We start from the raw sequence: 20,536 nt of genomic DNA, 5'->3' as shown, positions 1-20,536 counted from the left end.
TAACCAACTTAACAAGTTCACTTACATAACGAGGACTGTTGGGGTTTCATGCTTGTGTGCTAAGCCAAATCTTCTTGCGGCATTAGTCAGTTTATTTGTTCTTTGTTTACTGTCAAAAGGCCTTTAGGAGCTTCTTGTGACACTAACACGCCAGGGGAGCAGCAAGGGTCAACTAGGGGGAAATTTGTTGAAGCGCCAGTGCCTTTGATGGTAATTTCAACCCTGAAACAACAGAAGGCAGAGAAGGACAGTTACTACTTTTGCTTTATTATGGGTTTTCAGCACAGGCGAAAACCCAGAGAAAGAGAAGAGAAGCCATGGCTTAATAAACAAGCTGCAGAGAACAAGCTGGTTCCTTCCACTACATCAGACGCCAAAGTCTTATTAAGTAGAACCAACTTAATGAAATAGAAGGTCAGGATCTAAGTTCTTATCACTCAAAATGAGGTCAATCTGAACTCATAAAAAAATGATGAAAAACTCATAAAACCAATAAGTCACTTTCTCATTATTTGTGGTGAGAGAGTCAGGGCTGCCCAGCCTCCTCTCTGGGGTCTTGCTGTGTTCCAGAGACTATTGATCCCAGCACTCTAATGCAATCTGGCTCTCCTTTCACCACGTATTGACGCTGGGGTTTTAGACTAATGCCCTCTGAATAAACACTGATGTGTTCATGTGCAATAAATGAGAACAAATAGGGCATAACGACAACAACAGGAGAACACTGTGAGCGGTATGAGAAAACAAGCAAGCAGAACCTCTTAACAAGAAAAAAACAGGTTCAATTTGGTGTGTCACCCTGATACAAACATGAGTCAATACCCTTAATAATGAGGCCGACCAATACTCGATTTGATTTATTTAATCTGATACGATTTATATTTAAGAGTTAGGTTTTCAGTAGGTCAGTCATAATGAGGAGAAATTAATTATTGCACTAATTTTATTCTGAATAAAGAAATGCTTCAGTGTTAGCTAAACAATATCAGCTATGGAACTGTTAATGAACAGAGCTATAGGCATTGAAAATCAGTGATAAATAAGAGTAATCTATGGTCAAAATTAAATAAAAATACATTTAGATTTCATGAAGCTCATACATGTTGAGGATCCACTGTGTCATGTAGCCTCTACAATCATTTTGTTAGAGCTGAAATCTAATATGGATGGACCTCAATTAAAACAGGATCAAAAATACACTGGTGTCAGTGCTTCAGTTTGGACAGAAAATTCTCATTATATTTTGAAATAAGCAATTGTTGCAGCAATTGCAAATTCACACTTGTTGTTTTATACATGAATCTGTTGTCATATAAACTTCTTTAAAAGTAATAAATACCAGGACACTAGAGTGATATTACAAATGCATTTACTCATAGTTCAGCTTTGGTTAACTGCTGGTTAATTGTAAAATAAACCAATAATATCTGTCAGCTTCCTCCTTCTTCAAAGTAAGATGGCTAAAATATCATCAGGCTGCAGTCTTTAGATATTAAATACTGTGCAGTAGATTGTCGTTGACTTTGAATAGGGAGATTAAAATGTCACACTGCAGAGGGATGAGACTCACTAATGGATAACTAGAAATGAATGGCCTCCCACTGTTTCCTTGTGTCACTTAAGAAAGAAGTTAAGTTTACACTCATGGTTTGCTGTTGTTTTAGGAGCCTTTAGCTTAATGTATTAAGAATCAGGAGGATATAAATTCCATCAATCAAAAGTTCTACTCATTTGAGTTGGCCTAAGATTTATTTATTTCACAGCAGAGAAGAATACACTGAAACAAAAGATAAACAAAACAAGAGGAAAACATGTTATGTAAGTGTTCTCCTACCTGGCTTAGGGGTAAGGCTGAGAGAAACAATGACAATCATTATGATGTGCAGCTGTATTCAGGTTCAAAGGGATAATTTGATTGAATGCCAAAAGAGCAAGGAGACGAGGGCGTTCAGTGTAAATTACTGAAATTGAAAAGACTAGAGGAAAAATTGTCCTCTGTCTACAGACTTTTCATCAACTTCTTCATAGTGACTTTAACTGTGCTTGTATTTTAATATGACTCTTTGCCTCTTCCTGTCTGGAACTAAGTGAGTCAACTTTTGATTCATTTTACATTAAGTGCCATAAAGTGACACAAATACAGAGATAACTTTCTCTCTTTTACCTATTAACTTGAAATGTACTGAATTAAAAAAAATATGCTAAAACAATAAGCTAATACTTATTGTATATAACGGTGTATTTTGTCCGGACTTTTTCTCAAAGTATAACAACTCTAGCAAGGGACCTTGCTACAGTCCAATGATTAAAAAATAAAAATGATCTAAGGTCGTACAGGGTAAGGGTGATTCATGACTGCAAACATTCATGACTGCATCAAACATTGTTCTGAATCCAAAGTTGTGTGAGTCGAAATTACACTTGAGGCCACATATTTTCATCTTTGCAGACTGACAGAGTATAGAGCACCAGCTAGCTTGGTGAGAGGTACATAATGTAGTGAAAGTATGAACCCAGGAACTGGCATCCTATCCAAAGATCCCTTAAACTTTAAAAGTTTTGGTTTATTTTGGTTTTTCATGACTATAACAGAGATAAGACTAAGTACAGCCAACTACAGCCACATGCTCAGCTTTGTGAAGTTGTCCATAAGCAAACCAGTGGTTTGAGCTCATGTCAGCAGTCTAATGGTGTGTTCAGACCAAACGTGAGGCAAATATTTGTGCAACTAGATTACATACAAAGTCAATGATGAGATGCGAGTAGACAAATAAAAATAACCCTGCGATCAAAAATTTGATGGTAATAATCAATCCTAAAGTTGGAGAGATGTTTTGTCTTGAACAAAATGGTGGACAGACCAACTGACATTGCCATGCGTATAGTCAAATAACCGAGAGTTACATTTAGTGTTAAATAAAATGACCCTAGTGCAGGAAAGATGAATGTTATCACACAAATATTGAAATTCTAAACTGCTGTATTCGCAAGCCACAAAATGGTGTCTATGTTAAATTACACTTCTAGGCTGGCAGAATCTAAAATAGATAAGAGCTGCTATTGTGAAGATACATTGCTTTTAAAAGGATTTAGCAGTTATTTTCATACCAGTAGCAATGGATTAGCCAAGAGAAAGGGGACATGTGCCAGTCAGAAGCTCAGTGGAGCACATGAGATTAAACTGGTTTTGAAGCCTATTGATCTCAAGGTGATCCTTCATGCAACTTCTCTCCAAACCCCAAGGAGTAGAAGACTTAAAATGCTGTATGCGCATGTGTGCCTGCACAGCCATCAAGGCCATACAGCAAAGGCAGATGGCGCAAGATTCAGACTTTGAGGATTTGAGCACTTTGTCTCTGGATGCATGACCTCATAAAGCTCTCCAGGCTTCATCAGTAGAGCTGTTCAAAGTCATTAAAGACTTTGTAAGGTAAAGCTAGGAAAATGTAAAAAGATGCCTTTTAAGTAATGACATTTTCTTAGGTAAATCAAAATGCCTGCAAAAATAGTTTGTGATTGTGATCTTAAATTAATTTGCACACCAACATGATGACACCATTCTGGGTGTCTGAATGACACTGCAGGTAAGTGACATAGCTGTGTGCTGTGGTGCAATGAACTCTTCAGCCTCAATTTTAAAATAAGTTTGGAGCCGATGCCAGCTGACATTGGGCGAGCAGCGGCGTACATCCTGGATAAGTCCCCAGTTCATCAGTTCATAGAAAAGACATATAGGGACAAACAACCATTCACGCTCAAATTCACACCTATGGACAATTTAGAGTAACCGATTAACCTAACTTTTTGCATGTCTTTGGATTGTGGGAGGAAGCTGGAGTACCCGGAGAGAACCCACGCAGACACGAGGAGAACATGCACACTCTGCACAGAAAGAACCGATAACGTTGGCGCTTATTGATACTACGGTCTTTCTAAATTTAGCCCCAGGGCCTGTTTAATACCAGGTTTCGGTACCCATTACTACTGAAAGCTGGAAAAATGATAGACTGGCATTGCCAGGCCAGTTTGTAAATGCAAATCAGTCTGGAACCTGTCAGTTCGTTATGGATTTCCAAGGGGATATATCAGTGGACATTGACCAAAATGCTGAAAGCAATTGAACAGACGTACAACCAATCAGAGCAACGGCCTGCTGCTTTGTTTGCATCAGTGTTGTAATAATGTAATCAACTCCACACTACAAATTTTAGCAAGCTAACTTCTGTCCGTGGTAACCGCAGACATATTTGGCCAAAAGTTGCCGGTTAACACTTGTTAAACCAAAACACCAGCACTGCAGCAGTGCCCTTGCCTTTTGAAAGTTGGAATCAAACTTATGTATTAGCCATTACAGATCTAATATAACAATAGTGGGCTGTGCGAGCACATCCCACTAATGAGTGAAGATTCAGAAGCTCTCACCTGAAATGTGTTCAGAAACAGATTTTGGTTGACTATAAAGGTTTACATACCAACTCATCTGTTCCCAGGCTAGGAAAGCGAAGCATGACTTTATGCTCTCCTCTTATTTGCTTGATTGATTTGACGATGGTTTGTCATTTTGACTCTGTGTCTTGTGTCTTTATGAACCAATATTTAATACAACAATGTGGGTGATGTACTGATTTACTGATGGACTGAAAGTTTCTCAAGGCCATCATCTCTTTGTCTTCTAAGTGGTGTATTTTATTCAGTGCTTATAGCAGTCAGCACTTCTCATGAAGCCTTTATCACAGAGGCTTTACAGATATAGAAATAGATTTTCTTAGAATAGAGGCTTCTCTTTGTGTGTACTGTACTGTATTTATACCACAATGCATTCAGTACTGACTTATTCAGGTGTTGACATTTAAAGCCTTTATGTTGTTTCATTGAACTGTAAATATTAACTATCTAAATATGAGAAATAAATGTTTGATTTGAGAAGAGACAGACTAAAAACAAGTTAATTCATCTGCCAGTGGAGTAAGATAATTTTTACTTGACAAAAGATCTTTGAATAAGTTGGTTCAGTTTAGAAATAAGTAGGCTCCGGCAAGTGTTCAAAGGATTGAAAGAAGTAGAAATCGCTGGTTTTCAGATCAAATTACTTGAGATCAGACTTGCTGCTGCACAGTTATACATGGAATACACTGAATATAAGCAAATCATTCTTGATTTTAGCGCAATCTCAGAGCAACCATCTGTATGAAGGATCAGCATATGTTCAAATCATTAGTCCTCCAGAATTTGTAAGGTCATGAAAGGACTGATTTCAGTCTTGCATGAAAAAATGCAGCCCATTTATATGGATGACACTTGTCTTGTCTGCAACAGAGTAGCCAAAACAGAGGGCTCTGAAACTTTCTTATGGAAATATTAACTGTTATGCAATGTTTTGGCACCTGAAAGCCCTCACATTGGATATGTTACTCAAACTGGCCTACCTGGAGCAACAGTCTCCTGCACTGTTGTAATGCAGGGCTGATTTTGGTCTGATTATGTAGAGCCACGTTCACACGTACTAGGTTTAAGGTGTTTAACATTAAGCATGTAATTCACATACTGAACTCTCTTAACACTGGACACTACTAGAGCACAGCAAAGCTTTACATTCGTTTTGCAGTTTATTTACTTTGTGATATGTGTTAATGCATGCTGATGAGACTGATTTGCATTGTGGTCCTTAAACTGCATAAAGTTACACCACCACTTTGTAATGCTGGACATGTTTCTTTGAGTCTCAGTGATCATGACAATGTAGATTGACGTTCAGTTCACACAGAGTGGCATCATGGTGCCTCGTTAATCTGTCTTGGTTCTTTCCTGTCATGTGGCTAAGTGTATCTTTCATGTGCCGCATGAGCTACCATGGGTTTGTATTGTATTAACTTGTATAGTATTATCAGATGTCTGTCAGGTCTAGATTGTCCTGAAGCAGCCAACTGTTTATTGTAGCATCCCTAATCTTTACTCTGAGAATGACCTATTTATCAATTCCCTTCGAGTCCTTTTGGCTGGTTGACACAAACATGAAATGCAATGAAAATTTGCGGAGAGAATTGTGTCTTTAGACTTAATCTGACCTTCATAGACTTTATGATGTAGCAGTATGACTCCTTTATCCTGTCTGCTTGTATCGAGTTGGAGGGACGGAGGAGTGAGGAAATTTAATTCTGCCACACATGTATTTGACAGCAGAACTTTTTCAAGGTTTGTCTTTTGTCAAAATTACCGAAACTCAGCCGTCACTAACTTTGGCACCACTTGAACGTCTGCACAGCCTGCTTTCATATTAAGACAAACAAAATGTTCTGTGGTTTGAGTGTCCTTGATTTGAGTTTTTATATTTCTTAATTTTGTCTTGTTAGTCATTTTTCATATGCATTCAGTATAATGTGTTCAGATTAGAGTACAATAACACTAGTTAGAAAGAATGAGAGATTCTGAGATGAAAAAGGGCCATTTATTAAGGCTGTGTGGGGGAACAGTGACATATCATAATTGCCACTTCATTATCTCTTGGAAACTGTGGGCATATTTCCTTCCAGCTGAATTGAAAGTCCCTCTCCATGTCCCCCTCTCTTTCTCTCTGAAACATTCTTTCTCTCCTCTGTCTCCATTTCTTTCATGTCAAATTGTCCGTGTGACATAGAGACTGAGTGCAAGTTAATTATGAAAAAGACGGACAGGATAAGAGGGAGAGGACTGACCAGTCTGGCCAACTCTCCACTTTTCCCAATTACACTGCAGCCATAGAGTTGCCCCTGGCTGACTGGAGCACCAATTAACATCCACGGTGAAACCTCTCTGAGTCAATCCTATGACCTGACAACCCCCCCTTAGCATCACTGTATATTAACAGCCAGACAATGAGGCCATAATGAGATCACACCCAGGCAGAGGGTGTAAAGTACCGTACATCCCTCAGGAAAGAACTTTGGCACAACATGCTGGCTGGAAATCCAACATGAGCTCTGACAGACAATTTTGGATTATGGAGCTCACAAAAATGCAGTGCAGTGTGAACCTGTGCCAGATGGGGACTGACACCACATACTCCCACAGTGCCCCCCTCAGGAAGCCTCAAGGGACTCGGTCATAAGTCCCCTCCAAGCTGCCACTAATCTATGCTCAAAGGTACTTTTTCTAGCTTTCAGCAAACAGATCATGTTCCACCTCAGCTCACTCCATTCACTGAATTAAACCATGAAATGCACAAAAGATCTGAAAGTTAGTGAAAACATTCATGCTCAAAAGTATTTCCTCAGAAGTGTAAGTTTCCACATTATCTGGAGTCTCTGTTCTGGCATCTCTAAATAAGATTTTTTTTTTTCAGGACATTTAGGTCCCTTTTTACACCTGTAGTTTGGTGTGTGTGATCAGTTCAACGACGTTTAGAACAAACCATAGGCAGGGTTTCAAAATAATGGTGCCCAGTTGACCCGTAATTATTGCTTAGCAAATAACAAACCAAACTCAGTGCTGACTTCAATACAGTGTGGCATCGTCATGCTGTTAATAAAGTTATTATTGAATTTTCCTGTATATTATAATATTTTTTATCAATCACATCACAAATCAATCACATCTCAGCACTATTTTTGATAACCATGTAAATGAAAGGCAAATGAATGGCACTTTCTCCTTTTTATTCGTGACTTTTTGCAGGACTGTCACAACAAATAAGAATTTGTAAACAAAAACTATTCCAAGCTTTTATGTAAATATAAAAAAATAACGATCATTTACCGGGTAGGACAGCCAGTAGGCCTCGCGGCTGGGTTCTGCTTCTGTATCAGCGTCTGATGTAACGTAACTAGTAACGTTATTTTCGTCTTCCATTGCGCTCTCCTCCGTCTCCGCCATGCTGCTTTGCCTCTGTTTACTCCCGGGCGACCGGTGCCATAAACGAGTCCTTGCGGGTGACGTAAAAATGCTACCACAAAGCAGTAGCGTTGCTGCAGTTACATCGCCTTCATACAATGAACTTGTTTTGAACTCAAAATTTGGACGGTCATTCCAACGTTGAGTTGTGCTTTACACGGCGTATTAAATCACAACCGTAGTGTACGTTAATGTTAGTGTAGCAACAGTGCTAAACAAGTAGCCTACACATTAAAATTACGATATAAACAACAGAGGGTTATATCCTACGGTAGACATTTTTATATCGCACTACGATATATATATCGTAATATCGCACAACTCTAACCTGACTATGTTGCTTCTACAGTCAAAGGCCATTGTTTGTTGAAGAAACTGGCACTAAAAATCAAGCATGACAGTGAACAAGGTCAATTGAACTTTTTAAAATTATTTTCAATGAAGAAAAAACTGGTCTCAGGGCAGAATTCGTGTTTTTCTGTTTTAAGGCAACATAGTTGGGGAAAAAAGGGAGTCAAATGTCTCTTCTGGTCTCAGGGCAGAAGTTGTTTTGTAGGATTTTCCTCATGGCTGTTTAGTCTCATCTGGTCCCAGGGCAGAGACCATTGTTTCCCACAATTTTGTCTGAGGGCAGGTGAATCTCTCCTGGTCTCAGGGCAGAAGTTGTCTGAGGGCAGGTGAATCTCTCCTGGTCTCAGGGCAGAAGCCGTATTTTCTGTTCTCAGGGCAACGTAGTTGGAAAAAAGGGAGTCAAATGTCTCTTCTGGTCTCAGGGCAGAAGTTGTTTTGTAGGATTTTCCTCATGGCTGTTTAGTCTCATCTGGTCCCAGGGCAGAGACCATTGTTTCCCACAATTTTTTCTGAGGGCAGGTGAATCTCTCCTGGTCTCAGGGCAGAAGTTGTCTGAGGGCAGGTGAATCCCTCCTGGTCTCAGGGCAGAAGTCGTATTTTTCTGTATAAGGCAACGTAGTTGGACAAAAGGGAGTCAACTGTCTCTTCTGGTCTCAGGGCAGAAGTTGTTTTGTAGGATTTTCCTCATGGCTGTTTAGTATCATCTGGTCCCAGGGCAGAGACCATTGTTTCCAGGTGAATCCCTCCTGGTCTCAGGGAAGAAGTCGTATTTTTCTGTTTTAAGGCAGCGTAGTTGGACAATTCTCATATTATTGGAGTTTTAAGTCTTTTTAAAGCTGCTGTTCATGTTCAACATTGTCACTGTTCACCCACTTCATTCTGCTACATTATGAAATTACATATATTGCACTATATATTGCTTAAAATTGTAAGTGAAAGGAATACAAATATATATTAAAGCTAAACATTTAAAAAATATCAAAGCCATGCAAAATAATGATTTTATCCTAACCTTTCAGAGCTTTGATAATAAAGTTGTGGATAAATCACCACTTCTTCATAAGAAATATGACACTTAACACTTGAAAATAGTTCCACATAGTAAGTTAGTTCATATTACATCTTTAATCAGCATCATAAACTACTGATATTTGACAAAATCGGCCTCTAACTAAAAGGAATGTAATAAAAGTCAGATGGTGTAACTGGTTACACCATTTGACATTTCAATTTAAATTCAAATTTAACAGGCATTATGATGGACACCTATGTAAGCACATGGCCTTGGTGTGAAGATTTCAAACACATTTTTTTAAATAAATACTTATTTTTACAATTATTATGAATGATAGATGTTTTCCTGGGTTCATACCATTTGACATGTAACCCTAAGCACACCTGACCACACCCTAAAAATGTCAAATTATCAAGATTTCAAAGAGAGTTACTAACTTTGTCATGCAGCAGTTAGGCTAATCATGGGTCCTTCTCTGTGATATAATTTCCTGTGACATGGTCTTCTTGCACAAATTAACAAAATGGCTCCTTGAATGTTGGTTACACCACCTTGACACTTTAGGAAGTTGACTTGACAGACACAATTCCCCGAATTAATTATAATATTTAGAACAATGGTGTTCCATTTATTTTATTCATTATTAGACAACACAAAGGTAAGATTATGCCAAACTAGTTGATAGGGTGTTTTATTGAGAATTTCACCTTTTTTGAACAAGTTAAACTATTTGGTACAAAGTTTTTATGATTACACCTCATTGACATTTTTGCCATTACCCCCTGAATATTCTCTGAAAATTGATTAAATCCAGAAATTTTAGATGAGGTCTTCAAAAAGAGAATGTATGCAAGTAATTTGTACGTTTATTTTCAAATTTTAACCTTTTTAAATTCAACTGACCCATGAGAACACAAATCACGTCATTGACCCAGCAACAGACCTTGATCAGCCATTTTCTGACAAAAGGATTGATAATGAAAATGATAATTTGTTGAAAGATTAATTTTGAGCCTGTTTCACTTTCTAAAAGAAAGTCTCTACTATGTTTCCCATAGGATCTTAGAGGATCACACCAGCAGATGAATTGTGAAAATAATTAATTGTTAAAAGTAGTAGTTTTAGCTTTTTAAATCATATTGCTTTTGAATATCACATATCTACTACATATAAACTAGAAACACATACTGGTGTGTCGTCTTTTTCAAGGGGTCTTTATATAGTGGTTTGGTCCACACCAGAGTTTGAATGACAGCATTCACAACAGTCTAAATAGATAAAAACAAACAAACAAACAAACAAATGGACAAACACCAAACATATTACAATATGTGTTAAAGCTTCCTTAGCAGCGGGTAATTTTATTCACAAAGCCTTTTTTGTTCTCTTTTTTTTTTCTTTCTTTCTCCACTCTTTATCCTGTCATTCCCTCCCAGGGGCTGCTTTCTGAATCATGCATCAGTTTAACAAAGCACAAATCAACAGCACTTTCAACACTAGAGGCAACACTAAAAAAAGGGAACAATATAAAAGAAAAATGGGACGGTGAGGTATCACACAGCCTCTGACAATCTGACAAAAGCTGTTGTTATTATTTCTTTATTTTGCATTATATATTTTATGCCTGGGGTACTCCCCAACATCCCACTGGGAGCCCAGCTGAATAGGAATGTGAACAAAATACCAGAGCGGTTATGAAAAATAGTTATGCAACTGTTAGAATGCAGGAAATGTGTTACTGTAAGAAGACTGGGGACTGTTTGATGTGTCAGGTGGAGCTGGCAGTCAGTCAGAGCATCCAGTCACTGTACACAGAGAAACAGCAACAGAAAGAGAGAGGTGGGGTTTATTGTTTAAGTTGAAGTGATGAGACGGATTGCAGAGTGGGATTTAAGTTGACAGCGGAGGCCACTAATGGCTGTAATGAGCTGCAGAGTTGATGTCCAGACCACATGGATGTACAGGTCATCAGTTAACATGCATTGAGGTGAATTCATGAGTAAGCACAAGACAATTTCAGAAGAAAGTGCAGGAGAAGATTGTCGTGTGCCGAACTGTGAGCACAAAATCCCTATTTTGTGTGACATGCTCAGTGTAGAATCTGTTCTCAGTTTTTGGCTAGCAAGCCTCAGAAAGACACAGATAGGAGGAGGACAGGATGACACTTCCAGGTCAGATCAACTGCTTATTTTCTCTCGGATGGAGTTTGAATATATGGGATGCGAAGACACTGCCAAATCTTATTGAATCTTCCCCTGTGTTTACTGAACTGATTTTTGATTAACAACTCATGTGTTTTGTGGTTGATCAGAAGTTTTTTCATTATGCTCAAGTGTGGATGCAACTCTTTTCCCTTGCACGCTTGCTGGGGTGATTGTGGGAGTTTGCCCATCCAGTCTTCATGTGTTTTGTTGACTTGGAGAAGGCCTACAACCATGTCCCCCAGAGAGTACTTGGGGGGTTCTGTGGGAGTATGGGGCACTGGGGCCATTGCTACGAGCTGTCCAGTCCCTAACCAAAGCATTATCAAAGTGAGACCTGTATCTGTATTCTCAGCACAAAGTCAAACATGTTTCCAGTGGATGGCGGACTCCTCCAGGGTTCTCCCTTTTTCCTGACCCTGTTTGTGATATTCATAGACAGGATCTTAAGGCTCAGCCACAGCATGGTGGTGTGTCTGGTTCAGGAACCTCAAAATTGCGTTTCTGCTTTTTGCAGATGATATGTTTCTGCTGGCCTCTTTGGTCTGTGACCTCCAGCAGGCACTGGGGCAGATTGCAGCCGATTGTGAAGTGGTTGGGATGAGGGTTAGCAACCCAAAGTCGGAGGCTGTGGTTCTTTGCCTGAACACTATGCAATGTCTCCTCATGTTAGGGGGTGAGTTCCTCATCCAAGCGAAGGAGTTTAAGTATATTGGGGTCCTGTTCATGAGTGATGGGAAAATGGAGCATGAGCTGAGATGAGATGGACAGGTGGTTTGGTGCAGCAGCAGCAGTACTGCAGGTGTTGCGCAGAACCATTGTGGTGAAGAGGGAGCTGAACCAGAAGGCGAAGCTTTCGATTTACCTATTGGTCATGAGTGATGGGTAGTTACTAAGGGAATGAGATCGTGGATACAAGTGGCCAAAATGAGTTTCCTCCGTAGGGTGGCTGGGCTCAGCTTTAGAGGTTTTCTGGGCACAACCCTGGGGCAGACCTAAAACTCGCTGGAGGGGTAATTTGTCTCATCTGGCCTAGGAACGCCTCAGGATCCCCCAGGAGGACTTGGGAAGCATTGCTGGTAAGCTGGATGTCTGGAATACCCTGCTTCACCTGCTGACTCCGCGACCCAACCCCAGATAAGTTGAAGTCAATGGATGGATGGATGCATTTTCAAATGTGCACGCACACACAAACCTAAATAAACATGCAAATACACAGATAGTAAACCGCACACACAGCATAAGATGTATAACCTTTCACAATAATGAAAAATAGCAAAACAACAATGAATAAACTCATGGAAAATTAATTTATATAAATGAAAAACAGGTGTCCTCAATTTTAGCTTATTATTTTAGCTTATTTTAATAGAAGTCATAGTTTGATAACTTTGTAAAGTAGTGTGGGATCATGGGAGTTGTTGGCTTCATTGTTCAACAACCATGATTGCTGATGAAAATCTATCTGACATGAATCAGATGTTCATGGACAAGGTAATTTAAAATTTTTTTATTTATGTCTTCCCTACTAGCTTTCTGATGCATCATCTGGGGATTCACTGGTTATAGGGATAGGTGACCAAATGAAACGCAGTGTTTCCTTAAGCTACTGATGTTTCATATTCGAACACTGTTGGAAACATTGGGGATAATGTAAGTTCTTAACTCAACAAAGTAAAGGGCAATGGTCTAGGTTTTTTTAATGTTTAAAAATTGAAATTAAAGATATTAATGTCATGGTTATGGACTCTGTGCTGTATTTTCTATGTGTTTTGTTTTTTTTCTGTGTGAGTCCCCTGCAGAGGCTGGGCGTGGCTTCCATGATGGGCGGGAGCTTCTGCTTACTCCAAGCTCCAGCACCTCCGCCACCCTGCCGCCCAGCCTCTCTTGACTCAGCCACCAGCCAAACCATCTCACCGACCAATTACATAATAGTAATAAGGCTTGAATTTCCCAAATAATACCTCTGGTGTTGCTTTATACTGCCTGACCTGAAAAATACGAAATTGCAGGAGGGAGTACAAAGTGTTCCCTCCTCTCTATCACTGCAGCGATCAGTGTCAGCTGAACAGTGTGTGGAGATGTGGAAAGATATGCCGTCCCTGTCTTTCTTTCTCTCTCCCTCTATCTCTCTCTCCTTTCATTATTCCCCCTCTCACTCCATTAAAAGACTGAAATTAAATTGTTGGCAAACCTCCTGCTGTAATCCTGGATTCCAGAACTCCAGTACTCAAACTGAGATCACTCTATCTTTATCTCCCACTTTGCATCTCTCTTTATTTTGCTCTATTTCCCCTTCCTCTGATCTCTTTCTGCTGACAAGGTGCAGGTCATAGTCAGAGGCTAGGTTCAAGCGGGGGGGTTTAATGTAGAGAGAGAGAGAGTTGGATTTAAGTCAACAACGGTGGCCTCTAATGGCTGTAATGAGCTGCAGAGTTGAGGTCTGGACTACATGGATGCACAGGTCAACAGTAAAGATGTATGTAAATGTGTGTGAATCGCCAGTTTCATCCATATGATATTATATCCAGTAGATTCTTTGGACAATGATGAGAACTTTCCCAATGTCACAAAGTCTGCCACGATACTAGTTCAATTCAATTCAATTAAGGGGCCTGCAATCAATATGACAATTGTTTTTTGCTCATCAGCTTTATTAGTTTGTCTATGGCGAAATTTGGAGGTTGAATTACTGACAATAAGATTATTATTATAATATTATTTTGACATCATCCTAGTTATGAGCCTTTTTTTTTAAATGCGGTCCGGAGTTGAGAACTCGGTCAGAACCAAAGCACTGGATGCAGTGGATGGAGCCCTCACTCTGGACGTTGATGTTGATGTAGCGGTCTCTCTAGACTTTTCACTGGAAGCAGCTCAGTGATCGTAGGCGTAAGACAGACTGTTGGTCTGTTTGGGTCTCTAGGTCAGCTGGTTGATGACAAAATATCAATGTGGTGTAGTTGGCACACCAGTTAACTTAAAAAGATTTGGCGCTGGCCGAAAGACACAAAACTTTCAAAGTATTCGGGAAAAAAAGAAAAGGTTGTATGAAACTGGTAACAAAGTTACAGTAGATTCATGCCGTTTTTCCACTAGCACCTTTTTGCGCTCCAAGTCAGATCGAGCCATGCTGATTTTCTTTTCCATTACCAGTGTTGTGCCGAGTTGAGCTGAGCTGCGTGGAGCCACTTTGTTAGCAGTGATTCTTCGATAGCACTGCAGGGATTTGGATAAGTGCGTCACTGGTTTAAGACACATTTTCAAGCAGGTAGCCCAGTTGTGATGGAAAAGCAAAACCCTGGCTGCGCCAGGGCGGCCGCGCTGCCATGCTGGGTCAAACTTAGTTGGGCCAGGTTGGCAGATGTAATGGTGGTGAACTCTTCTCTCCTTTGATTATGAGACGGTAATTCTCGAAACTTTTGCGTTTTGCATGCTGAAAATACATACATGTCACCCACCATGACTTAAAATATCAAAAACAACTAATATGTGTATAAACAAAACAAAAAGAGAAGAAAAAAAAGCTTTAAAAATGTACATGTCTGAATTCCTCTTTCAGGTAAATTATCGTGAAGAATGTTAACTTCATGCAAATGGATCGATGGATCGTTTCAACCCTATATACCAGGCTGCATTGTATTAGAAGACACTTCTTTATTCAGAAGTTCACATCAAGATGGAAAATTGTTGTTTCAGATTTGTGTGTGTAAATATACAGACAAATTAGTTGTGCGGCCAATGGTAGGCGGCTTGTTGTGTCCTGATTATATCTGTATTTCACATTATACAGAAGACAGATCCCCGTACATGTAGGAAGCTGATGGTCATAGCAGAGTGAAGGATAGTGGACAGCAGATAGTTTCAGCTGGATCAGTAATGAATTCAGCCTGTTTGCACAAGTATATTTTTAGCCTCTCACCCAGACAGCAGAAACACTGAATATTGTCTCACTGCTATGAGAAGAGATCACCTCAGGAGACAAGAGAAGGTGATAAAGTGGTGTAAAATTCAACGGCACTCCAATAAAACTGTGAGTGACAGCGGAGCTGTGATACATGTTCTTTTTATACTTCATTCTGTCATTCACCTCACAGACAGAGGCGAACGAATAACTGCACTGAGTGGCCTTCACCTGACCCCATCTAGTTTTTTAGACTCATTCTTTAGTGACACATGAGATGCTCATTGTCATTTGACCATTTCACATGAGACAATAGAACTGTCTCATTACTTTATTCATAAAATTTGGCATCACTGCAATAAAGACGAGCCAAGTTAAACATTATTGACAGGTTAGAATCACTGTAAGCCAGCATCACCGTGACTGGACGAGTTCAATGTGTAAGCAGCAAAGAATGGCCAATCAGAATGACTGCAGAGCTGCTGTGGCTAATGAGGAGCAGAACAGCAGAATAATGGCAGAAAACACCACATAAAAAGCTTTGTTGGGGAGCTTTTCATGATTGGCTTGACTGGTACACACAGTTTTCAGTGTGCTGTGTTGCAGGAGTGAGTGGGTGGGCCTATGGAGGACAAAGCCTGTGTGGAAAAAAATAAACTTTTGAGAAAGCAATAAAAAAAAAAATTCATGTGAGATTGTAATACAGTGGCCAGCTGGCTCCACAGAAACGGTTTCCAAGGTTTTATAATCAAGGCTTGATTGTGTTAAAAAAAAAAAAAAAAAAGGAGATGAAAATAAGTGTATTTATGGGGAAGTTTGACATGCTTAACATAAATAATTAGTAGGGCTGGGCAATATATTGATATTATTATTATATTGTTATCATGATATGAGACTAGATATCGTCTTAGATTTGGGATATTTTTATATCGTGATATGGCCCAAGTGTTGAATTACTGTAAAGTAATGTTCTAAACTTACTCTAAGACTGTTGTACTCGTTCGAATACTTGCCTTTACTCACATTTCTTCAATATTGTAGCAATGACTATTATTTAACAGGAATTTGTTTAAAATATTGTGATATTTAATTTTTGTCACCCAGTCCTAGCATTTATGAAGTGCTTTTTTGGAGACTTCAAAATATAAATAAGAGAAATATTGTGTTTTTTAGAGAGAACAACGCCATCAGCGATTGATTAACTAGTGGGCTATCTACCCTCACTCTCCCGTCCACTGTCAATCACACATGATTTGCAGAGGGAGAGATGGTCTCTGGTGTTACATCCCTCCTGTGAACGCACTGATTGTGATGCAACCTCTCCCGTTTAATGTAGGCCTACTTATGCCTTTGTTCTGTACAAACTTGTAGGTGAACCTGGTTGTTGCGATGGCAGTCGGTGCACGTTTGTTTTGATCAGCTACATGATTAGTAAAAAGCTTCCTCAACATGCTGATGGATCACCTGCTGTTATGACAAAGAAATTGCGATGTGTGTTTTTTGGGCGACTTTATCAAAAACTTACCGCAGACGAAGAAAGCCGATAAGTTGCTGGTAGAGAGAAACCGAAAGCAGAGATACCAAAAGACGAGGCAAACTAGTGTGCATGCAGTAAGGTGGACAATTAAGGCAACATTATGAGAACTCTGTAGGCAAACTTTTACAGCAATTCTGAAGAAAGAGAACTGATTTTTGTGTCTCATTCTCAGGCTCTTCTACAACGTCCTTTTTCTTCAACAAGCTCTTCTCCAGTATATTTGGTTGTACAGTCACAGTTATTATCTATTACACTGGTCGAGTATGTTTTACAAAAGAGGTTGTCGAATTATAAACAGTCTGCTGTCTGGGTTGGTAATTGCACAAAAATTGTGGTAATTTTTAAAAATTGAATATTTTTAAAGGCATGATTTACAGTCACAAACGCAGAACCAAAGAGTCCTGCATGAATAGGATGAAAAAAGGATGATAAGATAAAATTGCAAAGTACTGGATAGCACAGTGTAAAAGATGCACGTACAGCTCAGCAGGGTTTGTCTGAGCGCATGCATTAGTGGGGGAGGGCACAGGCACGTGTCATGGCCACCTGCTGTGGCACCCCGGTGCCTTGTGTGGCGGAAATAGAGGACGGATTGATCACCTGCTGCACAGAGGCAACAGTCAGCAGCCATCCAGTGCCCACAGAGACATACAATGTTAGAGGAAAAAAAAATACAGAGATTAAATATATGGATATATATAAATATATGGGAAGGAAGATAAAAAGACAAAACAAGGAAATTAGGAGATGAGACAGAGAGAGAGAGAAGGGACAAGAGAAGAGAAGAAATAAAAAGAGTTTCAGAGGGCAGGAGATTAAAAAAGATTCAGAGTCAGGAAAGAGACAAACAGAAGAGTTCTTGTAAACGTTATAATAACCTACTGTTTAGAAGAAGCTGCAGTCAGGAATCAGGAGGAACAAACAGGTGGACGTGGAAGGACGAATATATGTATTTTTTTGCCTCTTGTTTCTCATCACGTTCAGTGCATGTGTGCAGCGCATGTGACGATGGAGGTCCTTTTTCATTGATTACCAGCATCACGTTCACAGGCTGTCAGTCAGGGTGGCTGCCAGTCCTGTGAGTGAGGACTGATGCTTTGTTATTCAAAAAATGAACACGAGCAGGGGAACAAAAACTTCCTTTCCTCAGACAATTATCTTTGTGAGATCGTTCAAGTTATTGTATGTATATTTTTGAATTTATTCTTTAACCAAACTTCATGAATGTTTTTTGTGACAAAGTAGTATGTGTTCACTCATTTGCTCATTTGGCTGGATATTAGTTTACTTCTCACTTCCACCTTTGACTGTTACCCGAGCCATACATTCCAAATTTGGGCAAAGGAGAGGATGCCTTCACTGTGTGGGATTAGTTGGGCTGGTAATCACCTGATTACTGACTCAGACACGTCACCTTAAAAATCCAAAAACATAATTCCCTTCCACAATAAAAAAACTGTCACTATTGCAAGTCAAATTTGCTGTCAAAATGATGTATTGACTTGCAAATTATTAGTTATAAGTTATAGAGTAGTTATTTGTTTAGAGACAAGACAGAAAGAATTTATTTTATCAAGCAATTTTCAGACATGTAATAACTAGTATTCGTTCATCTATCTGTTGAAGTAATGGCTTTGTGTCATTCAGACAGAGATGACTTTTATATTAATGTTCTTTATGGCTTCTTTAAGACATTTGTGGCCATTTTTTAAACTTTTTTTTGCCATCGAAGCCTTAATTCATGACCATTGTGTGCACAAGGGATACTTGCCACACAGACAGATTTTTCATCAATTTCATCATTTAAAGTTATTATAGTGTAGATTTAGTATAGAGTGAATTTTGTTGCCTGTTTTATTATATCCAGTAGTGTATTGAATGACAGGATGATACATTCAGAATCTATAAACTGTTTGCTTACATGCTGCATGTAAAACATTTTGCTGGGTATTCATTTATATCATGCAGCTGGCATGAACAACAAGTGAAAATCTAAGGAAAGACTGTTGGATTATTACTGTGTTTGTGCCAGTGTTTTTTCTTCTTTTGCCCTGGTCGCCTGTGGCAGACTTGGGCTTCTGAGAGTTAGGGGTTAGATTAGAATTAGAATTATTTTATAATGTGATTCAGATTTAAAGTATAACTACATACTAGACCCCTGTAATAAAAACACTCAGGGAACTCTTAACTATTTCATCATTTAGAGCAACCCTTTTCCTTTGGAGGGCCAAACCTGTAACTTTGTGGTGGGCTGCGGGCCAAAAGCAAACACCTACTGTATATTATTGTATTGTTTTGTTTAGATGCAAAATGGTACAAGGATCCACTTAACTGACTGATCTCCTTCTGTCATGCTCAGTTCATAAAAATCTAATCTATAATTATGGATCCTAAATATTTTTGAAGAGCATTTTACCTCACAGGTTAAAACAGAATATGCATTCTAATTTATTTTTTCCTTTCCCTAGAAACATCTGGCAGGCTGAATTGAACCTTATGGTGGGCCAAGTTTGGCCTACGAGCCTCACTTTAGGCATCCCTGATTTAGAGGAGGAGCATGTAAGACAGCCTATATGGCCATGCATCACGTTTTCGCCACAGGAAGGGCACCCTAGAGGGCACTTCATAAGGTTTTATCTATCATAAGGGAATCTAAGAGGACACCTTTATGGCTTATTTTTTACATGGGGCCACCAGTGGATAGTGGGGTTTCTATAATCTGTAATCTGAGATGTAAAGAATCTCCTCGACATCATCTAGTAAATTATTCAATTTTCTCATTCTTGAATTTAACACCACAGTTTTGACCAAAGTTTCAGGAAAAACAAGATACATGCCCACTGTAGGACTAAATTAGACCTTTTCCACCTCTACTGAATTTCTTTAATCATGTTGTTCTAAACCAAAGCATAAACAGTAATACAGGAGGCACACAAATAATGAGGCAGCTACAGATGAAAACAAATGGATGACTGAATATCAGCATCTGCGTGGGAAAGGGAAAGAGGATGATTGAGGGTGAGGGAGAGATATAAAGGAGGGGAGGAGAGAGGGATGGTTGCTACAGTGTGAGCAATGGAAGCCCAGAGTTGTGAATGTAGGTCAGCAATTCAGAAATGTATGTCAGTGTGTTAGGAATGAGGGGTACAACTTCAGAGAGCAGAGCGTCAGAGACGGATAAAAGAACAGAAGGTCGAACCATATGAGGGGAGTGGGCTATTGGAAAAGAGTGGAGGAGGAGGGATGGCAAGGTTAGTCAAAAGAGAGGTGGAAAAAGGGGAAAGAGAAAAAGTTAAAAAAAAAAAAGATAAAGAGAATGCCGTGATATATTTAATGGAAATTCAATTCCCTTTAAATTATGCATGGCCTTGGATTGCTCAGGGATCACAGGGTGTAACTGTGCAATTAGCTGTTGTGCAGTAGGTCAGCTGTTCCTAACAAGAAACACTGTGTATAAAATACAATACGAATTCATACATTTATTTATAGTAATGCCTCAATACTGTCTGAAATGCCAATCACTGTGGGCTTTCTGTATATTCTAAAGTGCTGATTTCAATAAATTTTCATAATTTCATAAAGAGCTATCTTATATTAAAGGCAGTTCTTCTACTGCCTTACTAAAGTCCAGGGCTCTGTACAAATATTTAGATGCAATTAAC

Source organism: Pagrus major, chromosome 11 (assembly GCF_040436345.1).
Source record: "Pagrus major chromosome 11, Pma_NU_1.0".
NCBI lineage: Eukaryota > Metazoa > Chordata > Actinopteri > Spariformes > Sparidae > Pagrus > Pagrus major.
This window is presented reverse-complemented; position numbering follows the sequence as displayed.